Consider the following 14,043-nt stretch of genomic DNA (forward strand, 5'->3'; position numbering starts at 1 on the left):
GCTCCCAGGGTTTTCTATTGCGTGGGAGGGGGAATAAACACTGAGGGGGGGTTGGGTGGGCACTACAGAGTTTTATGTTGCTTGGTTTTTGTCATCTGAAAAGCTGTCAAATGGAGGCGGGGGACCCACCGGCAAATTAGTATGGTTCGTCCACCGTGCAGCCCTTATCTTGGTCTCTCAGGATGGAAGCCACTTCAGGATGATTATTGTCTCCTACTGCTCCTGAAATGAAATGGGCCCTCCTGGGGCTCTCGGAGGGAATGGAGAAATCGTTTCCTTGGATTTGCATGAAAAGCTTCCCCAGTGCAGTGAAAAGAAGTGACAATCTATGTGTCACCTTTATGCCAGTTAATTTAGGCGAGGAATTCCCTCCCCCTCCTTTAATTGTATATTATAATTGGCCTTCATTCCCCTTCCTATGCAGGCTCTTTTCTCTCCATTCCTTGATCCCCGTCATTCTACTTTAAGCTTTGGTTGTCTTCATGCTAACAGCAGTTTTTTCCTTAGATAACACCACATTCTTTTGGAGATGATGCCATCTATTTTGTTTCAGTATTCTGACTCCAGCTTTGCCGCTTGAAATCTTCACACACAAACACACCCCACTAAAATATAGTGGCTGAAATTTGAACTGAATCTGAAACTATTACCTACTTTAAATTGGCTCCTGTCAGTCAGTGCCTGATGGTGCTGAGTCCTCAGAGGGTTCCACTGCTAAGCTGGAAGCCAATCCAAAACTTGGTGGTCCTCCCTGCACTTCTTTACTGAGGCCTAGGCAGCTGTGGCTGGCAACTGCCATTCTAATGCTTCAGACCACCTGTATGGCTATCCCTTACCTTGGTTATCTTTGGCAGGTAAAAATTGCTTCAGCCTGTCAGGGAAACTGAAAGGCTCTTTGTTTTTAATGTTTGGCCATGGAGGCATATTATGAACTGACAGACTAATAAGACTGTTTCTAGGCTGTTGTTGTTGTTTAGTCGTTTAGTCGTGTCCGACTCTTCGTGACCCCATGGACCAGAGCACGCCAGGCACTCCTGTCTTCTACTGCCTCCCGCAGTTTGGTCAGACTCATGTTTGTAGCTTCGAGAACAGTGTCCAACCATCTCGTCCTCTGTCGTCCCCTTCTCCTTGTGCCCTCAATCTTTCCCAACATCAGGGTCTTTTCCAGGGAGTCTTCTCTTCTCATGAGGTGGCCAAAGTATTGGAGCCTCAGCTTCACGATCTGTCCTTCCAGTGAGCACTCAGGGCTGATTTCCTTAAGAATGGATACGTTTGATCTTCTTGCAGTCCATGGGACTCTCAAGAGTCTCCACCAGCACCATAATTCAAAAGCTAGTAACTTTATTATTAATATTTTGAAGGCTGAGAAAGGTGGGCAGATCTGGCAAGTGCCCACTTTGATACATCATACAACATGTGGGTGCTGCTTGCCATGAGAAGCCGAGGATCCTATATAGTAATTTTCATAGTGGTGTGTTCCTAGCACAGGAACATTCTGGCACAAAGAGGAATCGTCTGTCCCTCCTGGTCCCAGAAAGAAATCCGCTGGTGCAGACCCAAGCTTGCTAAAGCTCTTTACAGAAGCTTTAGCACTTGGCACCAACGCTTCAGTCCTTCCACTTTCAGTCAAAAATATTTCATTTCCTCAGTCTTTTAACTTTGTGTGCTAAAAGGTTTTGTGTTTTACGGCTGCTGTTTTCACTCTAGTTTTCATTGGACTGCTTCCGATTATTATCAACAAATATATTATAAACCAACTCTGAAATGTCTGAGGAGGTGATTCCAAATTGATAAGTTATTAGACAAATAGATACGCTATGGGAATCATAGTGCTGGAAAGGACTCCAAGGGCCATCTAGTCCAACTTCCTCTGATGCAGGAATCTCAACACAGGGTCCCTCATCCAATTTGAAGCCATACCGGACCCTGCTTAGCTTTGCAAATGTGCTTAGCAGTGATTTCAGACAAACTTCGCTGCTTGCACACAAAAATGCAGACATTGTAACTTCCACACAAAAATGCTGAGGTTTTGGCTATTCTGTTGGAAAGCAGCACTGGAAATACCTAGCATGGCAGAAAGCATACTTGTGGTAAAAATATAACCAACTGTTTCTCCTACTTTGTTCTGTTATATAAAAGGAAACAACATCAGCTTTTGCATAGAAAACAGAAGCTGTCTTCTTAGATATAAAGCCCATTAAGTTCAAAGGGTCCTCCTCACAAACAAGTGGTAGACACACTACATTTAAGAACTAAATAAATATTAGGAGCCTATTTCCAAACCTCTTTCTTTTTCCTCTTTATTTCCAAGATACAAAAACAATCAACACCAAAAGAAACAAAATAGGCAGAGTTCTGAATTTATTGTAATTACCTTCTACAATTGCAGACGGTAATGCATTTAACATTTTCCGTTTCCGTGTAGGCAGTCATATGTGCAAGATTCACTAGGAACTTGGGAGATTTTCCGCATACTTCATCATAACATTACGATTTGTACTTTTCCATAACATGAGGGAAGGCTTTGATAAATGTTGCCACACGTGTCCTCAATTTGTATATTAAATAAAATCATTCTGAACTACATATAAAAATCAAATATTTTTAGTTTTGCCTTTAGCTGATTTAAGTTGGCAAGTCATTTTTTTCTGCCATTCCTACTGGCCACTGCTCACTGTACCAATAATTCAGTATATAAAGTTCAGTGGTTTTCCAAGTTTGAGATATAATTCTGCAAGCAGCCACCAACAGAAACACTGTTGGTATTAGCCCCCTTTCAAAGGCACTTGTTTTAAGCTAAAATTGAACTCTGCATGCCCATCTCATTTTGCAAAATGAAAAGCTGACTGATTGCTAGAAATTTGAAGAGCAAAATCACCTACAAAATGCCCTTCTCTTTTTCAGTCTCAGCAGCCTCTGCAAGTGACATAACTCTTCTCTCTCACTTCACTAGAAGAGTCTGGGAATTTAACCTTGCCACCCACACAATTCATGAGTGCTTATTAGCCAATTAATCCTCCTGTTCTAAGTCCCATTTCCATTTATGTCATCCCCCTCTCTCCTCTGATGGGTTTTGGAGAGCTTACTGTAATCAGAAGAGTCTAACTATCCAGTCTTTCAGTCAGTCCCAAAAGACCTGATTAACATTGATTGCTTGTAGCAGCATAGTTAAAAGATTATTATTTTTAAGTCAATCTGAAATTTTGGAGGATCCGTATATTTTAAGCCACATAGCTGTGCTGTTTTTCCATTTCTGTGACCAGCAGGGGCACATGTGGGGTTTTTTTAATTTTTCAGTTACGTACCTTGTAAAGGATATATCGCTTGCAGAGAAAAGAAGATGTGAAGCAGGTAGGGGGAAAACAAGTGAGCAAGCAGAAGCTGAATTCAGTAAAATCTCTTAATCTATGTCATAATTTGGAAACTTTGGGGTTTGTACCTCAACAAATGTCTGGGACCTGTGGAATAACCATTTTCTAGATGAATTGTTCCCGAGATGGAAAAGACCATTAGACCCCATTTATGGTCCTTCACAGTTAGTACCTTTCCAGATTCTGAAAGCATTTCCAAAGTGAGAACCACTCAGGAGTCAGCACTGTGCCCTACAAGGCAATCACTGAAAAAGTGAGCTCCTCTGGTGCCATACATTTAGGGTTTGACAAATATTTTTCCATAAGTCCTCATGTCACCTCATTCCACATCCCACAAAGTAGTTACCACTACTTTGATTCTTGGTTCTTAGCCACTGCTGAGAGGAACATTCTGCAATTCTAGTCAGTTTTCTCTCATTGTTGCCACAAACTAGCTGCTTCTTTTGCACTAGTTTTCAGAATGACACAGCATGGGGTGTGGTTGGGTGTTTTTGCTGTTACTTGTTTTATCAATTTTATTTGTACCCACAGAAGGTTTATGGGGAAGTCAACATATCTTAATGGGCAAATTCCAGAAGTGGGGTACATTTTGCTGAGCATCTTCCAGGGACAATTACCTGTGTCGCACATAACGATAAGCCAAACCAGCACAAATGCACAGGTATTCAAGCTCCTGAAGAGGAGATCATAGCTGCTTTGCTCCTCTTCCAGTCCTGCTGCTGCTATGCCACTGTGAGCTTAGACATGGTTTGACTTAGCGTGTCATCCCAACCAGGGCTCATGGTTTATGCCGCTCCAGACGAGCCACAAAGGTTCTGTTCATGGTTCGTCTGAAGGAAAAGCACCACAAGCCTGGGTTGAGACAAAATGCAAAGCCTTTTAGGAAGCTTATAGAAGCTCTGTGGCAGCAGAAGCAGGGGAGGAGCAAAAGATCCTGCCTGCTTGTGCAGGAGCCTGCATGCTTGCACATTACACTAAGCCATTTTTTGGCTTAGTATTATGTGCAAACTGGGTCTGTGACTACTAATCTGAGAATTGGATGCTTCACCTGAGAGCACAATCATGCATACAGTGGTACCTCAGGTTACAGACGCTTCAGGTTACAGACTCTGCTAACCCAGAAATAGTACCTCGGGTTAAGAACTTTGCTTCAGGATGAGAACAGAAATCGCGCTGCGGCAGCACAGCAGCAGTGGGAGGCCCCATTAGCTAAAGTGGTACCTCAGGTTAGAACAGTTTCAGGTTAAGAACAGACCTCCAGAACGAATTAAGTTCTTAACCCTGTATTTAAGAAAATAAGAACTGTTTTGCTGAATCAGGCCACCTTGTCCCGCATTCTGTCTCCCATAGCAGTTGTGGATGTCGGGCTCTCCAATTTCAGCAGCACCCTCTGAGACACTAAAATTTACCCACCACCCGGTCCACCTACACCCCAAACTGCAGAGGCAGACTCAAGGGGCCACGTGGGGTCCCAGCAACTACTGGAAATTACAGAAATGTCCGCGCCCGTGTCAATCAAGCCTTCCAGAACCTTGCCATTGATTTTATACTTACGAAGAAGCTTCTGTTCACCAATCCGCTGGATTACAGCTAACAGCTGTGGGGGAAAAGGAGAGAGCTCGTGCAAATTACTATCAATAATAGAAACAGTAGGGTGAGAAGGGAGCACCACCAAATGCGCCCAGGACTCACCCTTCTTTAACTGCATGGGCATATGGCTCCAAAGTTGAACCATTATTGTGCCCACATAGGCAGGATCCAGGACTCCTGGAATAACCTGGATTCCTTCTTTGGCTGCAGAAAAATTGGGTAAAATTAAGCCTGCGACTTTAGGAGGTAGTGGGCCTGCCAATTGGGTGGGCATAAGCACAATTTCACCAGGTAAAACAGTGTCTTTGGTCTCTTGATTAATTAAGTCGATGGTAAAATCAGAGCGTGTATCCTTTGAGATGGTTTTAATAGTGGAGACTAACGGCGGAGGGCTCCCTATTTGTCCTGGCCCGGGAGTGGGGCCCCTAAGGAGTTTCCCGAACTCCTGCACTGATTTGCCCAATGATAGCCTTTACCGCACTTCGAGCATTTCTTGGAAGGCTTAGCCTTATTGGCATCACCATTCCTGTTTGCACCCCCGCCAGGGGCTCTGCATTGTTTAGCAAAATGACCTGGGCGATTGCAGTTGAAGCAGTTGCTATTCCCTCCAGCATTCCTGTCACATAAGTGGATTTTAGGTCAGAATCAGTAATGGCTTTCCTTAATTCTCTCAGAATAGAATAAGGAAGCGTCTCATACATAATTTGTTGTTGCGCAGTGCCAGGGTTAGTATAAGAAATAGGGAAGGCAGACGGCAATTCCCCGGCCCACCCCGCCTCCTCCTCCAAGGAAAGAATTCCTTCCTGTCTAGCTTGAAAAAGTGCAGCACGCACAGCTCCTGTAGGAGCAGGCGAAGGAGGGAGGGAAGGGGGGATGGGGGTGTGGATGTGGGCTGAGGCGAAGGGGGGGTTAGAGAAAGTTGCAATGGAGGCAAAAGCTTTGGGTATGGAGGTAGATTGTCTGTTGCTGCTAAAAGGGCAGGTGGCAGGGCAGTTGGTGGGGAATTGTCTGGTGCGGGTGTCGACGGAGACGCCTGGGGACCTAATCTAGCGACGGCATCCGCACACTTCTGCCAAGTGAGCAGACAATGAATCGGAGCCCTCGGTTCTGCGAAGAGGGTTTTTCCAATTTTTTGCCAAGTCTCCATCCCCAAGGACCCTATTTCTGGGTACCAGGGGCACTCACAAGCGATATGACATAACAATCGTTCAATTTCTTTTAAGGAAATATGCGCACCCGCCACCCGCTGTCTAACGAGATGGAGCAATTCTTTGGCATGCTCCTTTTGGAATTTAGTCAATTCCCCTCCCATACTCACGAAATAGCGCGCTGAGACTTTTCCAGTCGAGTGAAGTATGAGGGCTGGCTGCGTAAGGGATCTGGCAAATCACGTCGGGGTCACCAGATGTTGGATCGCAGTAACGACAGACGAGTAGCAGGTGTCATGTGAGAGGCATCTCTGGAGCAAGCCCCGAGAAGACTCTTTTACTGAATATTACAACATTGCCACAGGTGCGCTAGTTGCTGATTGGTTGATACAAACACAAAGCAACTTGTTGCTGATTGGTTAACACAAGTACAAGGCGAGGGTTACATATAGGCATTAATCACCAATAGATTAAAGGCTGGGAAAGGGAGCACAGAACTAGACAGGCATGAAAACCTCCTAATTAAATTATAACTAATGATTGATATAGCATGACCAAAACAATTACTAATGATTGATCATAACATGAAAGAATACAATAATCGTGTTCCGTAGATGTGGTCAACTGTGCATTAAGAACAGGTCAGAGTATAATGTTTTCATGAACTTGGGATGAACTGAACAGCCTGGGAGAATGAGGGAATGTCTAGGTATTTAGAACGGGTTGTACAGTATGTACAGAAACAGAGAAAAGCTTAGAAGCAGGATTTCCCAGAATGCCAGAGAAAAGAAGCAGGACTTCCCATAATGCCACAGTTATGTGCAGAAAGAGAACTTCCCTTCAGCCCCCTGCAGTGCAGCAGCCAGTGCAGCCAAACTGGTTGTGCTACCCTAAAACTGCCTCTACCCATAGGGAGTCTCACATGACCTGCTGTGGGAATATCACAAGCAGGACATGATTAAGGCCATCAATCCCTCGTGGATCTGTTCCCAGTGTACAGAATCTGGAAACCAGTTGTGTAATTTGACTTCTTGGGAAATAGTCAACCTCTTTGTTATTCACTTTACAAAGACTGTCACTGTTTACGCTTAAATGTTGTTGCTGCAGTGACTTATTTTAACACACACATCCCTTTTTAAAGAAAACTAGGTTCTGGACATTTTACATCCTGACACATGCACAGTGAACCTCACCTAAGCCAATCGATTCCGAGACATTTTGGAGTACCTAGTTCTGCATGATACAAGGAAATTTGTAGCCACGGAAAGGTCAACAATGTGCAGTCAATGAATTTCAAAAAGAAAGGAGACATGCCACATGCAGCAATGGTTGTCAGCTTGCACAGCTTTAAAATGGATTTCATGGAAGATGAGGCTTCTTCCCATGATGGCTATATACTACCTCCAGCATCATAGGTGGTATGCCTCTGAATATCAGTTCTTCAGATTCAGTTCTTCAGGATGTAAGTGTGCTTGCACACGAAAGCTCATACCAAGAACTAACTTAGTTGGTCTTTAAGGTGCTACTGGAAGGAATTTTTTTGTTTTGACTATGGCAGACCAACACGGCTACCTATCTGTAACTGAATATCAGTTGTTTGGGAGCACCAATGGGGAGAGAGCAAATCTCTTATTGTGGACTTCCCTTACACATTTGGCTGGAAACTGAGAACAGCGTGCTGATGGATCATTGGTCTGCTTCAGCAGGGCTCTTATTAGGTTCTTACAGGGGGAAATAATAGTGGAAAAGAATGCAGGGAAGAGGAATCATATGAAAAGAAGGTGATTTGGGCAGGAGCCCTATTCCTTTGGCGTCAGAATCCTTCCATTTATCTATGTGTCCCTTCAATCCAAATATATATCATGTTTCCTAAACCATCTGAATAAGGAGAAATGTTCTGCATTAAAAAAAAAAAAATACACCCAAACTTGTAAAGGTTGCTTCTGCTCACCCTGACAACAGCAAAATGTTGCCTTGCATGATGTGACTTTTCATCCTCACCACGCTAATCAAATGTGACAGCATAACCAACACCTGCTGGAGGAAGGCAGCAGGCAGCAGAAGCCGGTGGGCTCCCAAATGTCACAGTGGATTCTCTTTAAGGTGTGGGTGGGTGGGAGAGACAAATGTGCAACTCAGTCTTGCGTTCTAATTACGTTCTAAAACAACTTTCCTGTTTTTCTTAAAAGGTCTGTCCAAGCATGCCTTACTATTGCAGCCTGAAATGTTCCTCTTCAAACATTTCAAAGTTAATATGAACATTTTTGTTGCAGGTCCTCTTTTTTGCCATTTCCAGCTAAGCAAAGCATGATTATTTGTACAAAGATTTTCTGCCAAAAAAAAACAAATCCATCTACCTTTTCCATCATGCACGGGCAGTTGAGCAGACACATCACCTCAGCTCTGCTTCCCTTTTGTGCTTTGCATGCTGATTGCAGCACCTGGGGTTGATGTGACCCTCACCTGTTCTGAGCCTGCTCCAGCTAAGGAATCACACACCTTCTCCCAGAGCTAGCAAGCCCCACCTGTGGCCCTTGCTTGCCTCAGCCTCCGAGAGCAGGCATCCCCAACCTTGGGCCCTCCAGATGTTTTGGACAACAATTCCCATCATCCCTGACCACTGGTCCTGTTAGCTAGAGATCATGGGAGTTGTAGGACAAAACATCTGGAGGGCCGCAGGTTGGGGGTGCCTGTCCTAGAGCATCCTTCTGACTGCTCCTTTCTTCTCAGAACCCACCATGTTCATGGAGACAGGGGCCCCTCTGGCTCTGGTGATGGGTCCTGCCGCTCTGGTTCCTAGGTACTGATCCTCCATCCCCTTGCCATCCTCTGTTACCCCATGAGTACTTCCTTTTTTATAATATTTATTACAATGGTACCTCTGGTTGTGAACGGGATCCATTCCGGAACCCCGTTCACAACCTGAAAGGAACGTAACCCATGTCTGCACGTCTGCACACGCACGGGTCACGATTCGCCGCTTCTGCGCATGCGCGTGACGTCATTTTGCGTGTGTGGCAAAACCCGGAAGTAACCCTTTCCGGTACTTCCGGGTCACCGCAGGACGCAACCTGAAAAAACGTATCATGAAGCAAACGTAACTAGAGGTATGACTGTATTAGTTTTTCACATAATACATCATAAGAACATCATGTGTTACTATACTTAGTTTTCGGTGACTTCCCATATCTCTTGATCAGACGTATCTCCACACTCTGAATTGCCCATTTGTGACCCCGTGAGTATTTCCTACACCAACCTCTCCTTCCCCATCTCTAGCTTGCCCGGGTGTGTCCCACTGTATATATTTACAATCGGAGTTGCTGCTTTTAAGTTTACCAATGGTGTGCTCTGTTCACTGCAGGAAGGGTAGAAATGGGGAAGTGCTGTAAACAGACCAGACAAGATATCAAAAGGGTATAATGGCCTATATACCCACACTATACTGATGCTTGCTTTTGTGACTTTTAAGCTCTGCTGGGGTTCTCTTACTGGATAGTGTGTTTAGCCCTGCACTCTGGATCTAGGGATCCAGTCAAGTCTTTTATTAATGACATCACAAGGGTGATCTGTATTATTTTTCTCCTCTCACGTTTTGCCAGACCCTTCATCGCACCTGGATATTGCTTTGATGGCATTTGGTCCCCTTTATATATGTCCACATGATATTAGGAATGACTTGATCTGTCAGTTTGTATTCTCTTGACTCCACATTTTTCCAGTTTTAAGCTCAATTTACCACGTTTCCCCAACAGGAGGAGAAATGGTCTCCTCACAAAAATCCATCAGCATCTCCATGCGCAGCTTTTCCTGGTATGCTCTGTTTTGCATGCAATTTGCCCTAACAGCATGCAAAAATACATTCCATCTTAAGAACATACAAAGAGCCAGGCTGGATCAGGCCAATGACCCATCTAGGCCAGTATCCTGTACTCACAGTGGCAAACCAGATGCCTGTGGGAAGCCCAGAAACCAGACATGTGTGCAAGAGCACTCTCCCCTTCCCTTTCTAATTTCCAGCAACAGGTGTACAGAATAATAACATAGCCATTGTTATTAAGCCACTGAAAGCCTTATCCTCACATGTATTGCCTCAAAACTCTTTTCCTACCACCTTGTAAGGAAAGCAGGTATCATGATCACCATATTGCAAATGGGAAACAGATACAGTGACTTGTCTAAGGCCACCAGCCTGGAGAAAGGCCAGTTTCAAAGCCCACATCGTTAGTCTCTATACTACAACTTGTTAGTCCCCACACGCAGGGAATATCCAATTAAAACTCCTCCTTGCTAACTCTTACAGTCTTTTCTTGGAAGCCACCTCCACCAGCCTGTTTGAAATTCTTCTCCACACTCCTGCTGCTTCTGGGCAGCTGTGGAGCTCAGCATGGGTTAGAGTTGTGCTGAGTCAAGGCAAAGCAGGCCATGTAACCAGCCCTCTTTCTACAAAGGGAGATAAACACTAGTTTGCTCTCCCCAGTAATCCCTGCTTTGTTCCCTTCTCCCGCAGAACCTTAAAGGAGTTTTTCTTCCTGCTCTCAGCAGGAGAAATTGTCATGGTGGAGGAATGAAGCCACTTTAGAGATACCATCTAGAAGTGAAATCCTGCTTTTTATAGTCTGTTTTTAAAATATGAACATCCACACACATCTGGAAGGTTTCCAGCGTAAGTTTATTTATGGAACCTGGTTTCTTGTTTTCTTCAAAAGTTTTATATTCCAAATGCTTTATCATAATGATTTTATACTATTTTTGCTGGAAGTTTAATTTTTGATTATGATATAATCATGTGTTTTTGAAATTATGCTGCCTTTTTCTCTCAGATTTTTGTGAATGGGATTTTGGGTTATCTTTTGTGTTTTGTGATCCGCTATTCAGCTGCTGTGCTTCAGTCCAAGAGTATTAAATTGCTCTGTGGGGTTTGGATGTGCTATTATAATCAGAGTATTAGCTCACAGACAATTCACTTCACTATATAAATAATCATATACCATCTGCCTCCCTCTTTTCTCATGCTCAATTCGTCCCTGCTTTACATGTCCACCAGCTCACTCCAGTTTCTGCCCCTCTGCTGCCATCAACAGCATTGCATAACGGAAGCCAATCCCATCATGCCTCTGTTGGTTTTCCATGAGACAAGCTGAGGAATTCAGGCAGGCACTTAACTTCAAAGTGGAATGCTTCTGAGATGGCTAGGATTGTGCTTCTAATAAGTTAAAACAAAAGGGCACAGAAAAGATTGGGGCAGCAGGAGAGAAAGCTAGACCTCTGGCCATGACCAAATTCACCACTTAAACTTGAACTGAGTTCTCTCAAGAACCTACCCTCTTTATAAAAAGAAATGTGGAACTAGAGTGGTTAATAGGTGTGCTCACCTTAAGAGTTAGTGATGGAGGTAAACCAGCCACTGCTAACCTGGCGCCCTCTAGCTGTTTTGGACCACAATTCCCAAATTATATGGCCATGTTGGCTGTGGCTGATGGAAGTTGTAGTACAAGCTATCTGGAGAGCACCAGGTTGGCTGGAGGCTGATGTAAACCATAAATGGCAAGTTGGATCCTTGGTTCATGTTGCTGTGTGTCCTCTTTCCTTGTAGAGGCTGCACATGCACGACTAGGAGTCCTGGGGTGACCAAGGGAAGCAATGGGTTTATATGTTTCTGAGTGCAGGTGTATAGGTTGTCTCCAGGGTCTCTTTCCAGCAGTCATTCATAGGAAAAGTGGAGAATGAGGAGGACACAATTGTCTTCGCAGGTACCCTCTCAGGTGCAGAGCATCAGTGCTGCTGTTGAGGAACAGGACAAGCCACAATGGAAGGAGTGGCTCTTCTCCACTGCATGGGCTGGCTTTCCTGACATAGCCATGCTTGCTACTTTTCCTTATAATATCATTTCAGTAAACAAGCAAGGTTAAGGACCCTAAAGCAAGCCTGATGGTAAGAAAACCTTTTTGATCTCTGCTTGTCATCTGTTTCAAAACAAGGAGGACTTAATCATTTCAGTCCCGGTTGATGCCCAAGGCAATGCTGTCCTGAAGTCACCTAAAGTTTCCTTCAGCCAGGATCTCGGCTATTCTGCCTTTACAAATCTCTGCATATCATCATGCACTAATTAGGTGCCAGGGACACATCGAAAGAAAGAAAGAAAGAAAGAAAGAAAGAAAGAAAGAAAGAGCTGAAATACAGGACTTCAGAGAAACACAGACACTGAAACCCTGCCAGCCCCGAATTCAAATTGCTGAGTTGGGGTGGTTGGCTCAGATCAGAATTATGGAATGAGGGTATGTCTTAATTCAATGGTTTGTCATGGATTTCAGCACAAAGGTTGGCATGAGTCTGGGCATTCAAATCAGGGATTCTCCTCAGTTTGTGAGCAGCTCATCTTGAGGAGCAGCCAGGACAGACTCAGCAGATATATGAAGGCCAGACAGGCTCTTGTTAACTCAGCTGCTGTGCTGAAAGCTGCCCAGACATTGTCTTAGGGAGTCCAGTCTCTGGGTCTTGACAAAGAATTTGTGGAGGAACTCTGGGTAGGGGAATTACCCTCGGAAGACTCTGTGGGAGTTGTAGTCTGGAGGGAACCACATTGGCCACCCCTGGTTTAACTAGATTAACACACCAGGCATCTGGGTTTTCCCTCAAGTACTAGCCTTCTCAAAGCATAGGGGAAAGCACTGGATGTTAAGACAGGCCATTGTATTAAGATTGTGATTGTTGTTAACCTGCAAATAAACAAAAATAATAATTTTTCCCTGAGCTGCAAGCTTTGCTGGGAAACCATAGTCAGCTGGACTTTCAGCCATTTTCAGATGCTACCATGTTGCTCAATGCAGGAATCAGGCGCTGCAGCTGTAGAATGTTAACACAGGAGTTCCGTGAAGTCTTGAACTCTATCTCATGAATCTTATTTATACTTTTATATTTGTTTCCAGCTGTCGAGAGTGATGACGGTTCAGTGCCTTTAGATGTAGCTACTGCTGGCACAATGCTCTCCTGAGACTCCCTCTCTGCAGCTGTGCTATTTTTCCAAAGATTGATTGGCCACTTGGATTGCATCCAGCACAGGCCTGACATATCAGTGAGTGGAAGAGAAATTGAAGAAGGGCAGTCAGAAGCTGGGCATTGTAGCTTGGTGCGCTTTCTTCCTTTAAATTTTTATAGCACTAAGTGTTCCTTTGATCCCTGACCATGATCATTAATTAACTAACAGCAGTCTTTCACGACAGAACGCTCAGGTGCCTCCTTGCCAATGAGCAGGGCGTTCAATCAATTATTCACATCAAATAAATTAACTAATTAAGCCCCTTTGAAATCGAAATTAGACCTCTTTCTTCCTTTCAGCTGAAGAAGTTCGGTCTGCAGCCTTCACACTTCACTGCTTGTATATCACTTGCTGACCTGTGGGTGCCAAGGAACCTTCCAGTGGTGTCTGCAATTCTCGCTCGTTCCTGAGTTGCGACGCCAGTTTCTGCTGTATTTCAATGCTGCTGTCTTTGGACACAATCCAGGGGACAACAAGCATGCTTTATTGGTTAACCCCTCCTGAAGCCAAAGCAGTTTTAAAAATTAACTGTCCGCTTAATGCCCATTGATTTCCATAAGATTTTGGCATGCCTCTGGTTTCCTATTACAGCAGTAGTTTTTCCTGATGGCCTCTACTGCTGAAGGGTCAAACTGTCTACTACACTAGATTTGTCTGCCTGCTCTCTTGGAGGCCTGATCTATCCCCATGCTGCCACCTAGTAGATCTTTTGCACCTTCTGGGTTTTGGCTCCAGCTATGGTACAAGGGTGAGAGCTGGACCATAAAGAAGGCTGATCACCGAAGAATTGATGCTTTGAATTATGGTGCTGGATGAGACTCTTGAGAATCCCATGGACTGCAAGAAGAACAAACCTATCCATTCTGAAGGAAATCAGCCCTGAGTGCTCACTGGA

This window comes from Podarcis pityusensis (assembly GCF_964106645.2).
Source record: "Podarcis pityusensis genome assembly, chromosome: 2".
Classification (NCBI taxonomy): Eukaryota; Metazoa; Chordata; class Lepidosauria; order Squamata; family Lacertidae; genus Podarcis; species Podarcis pityusensis.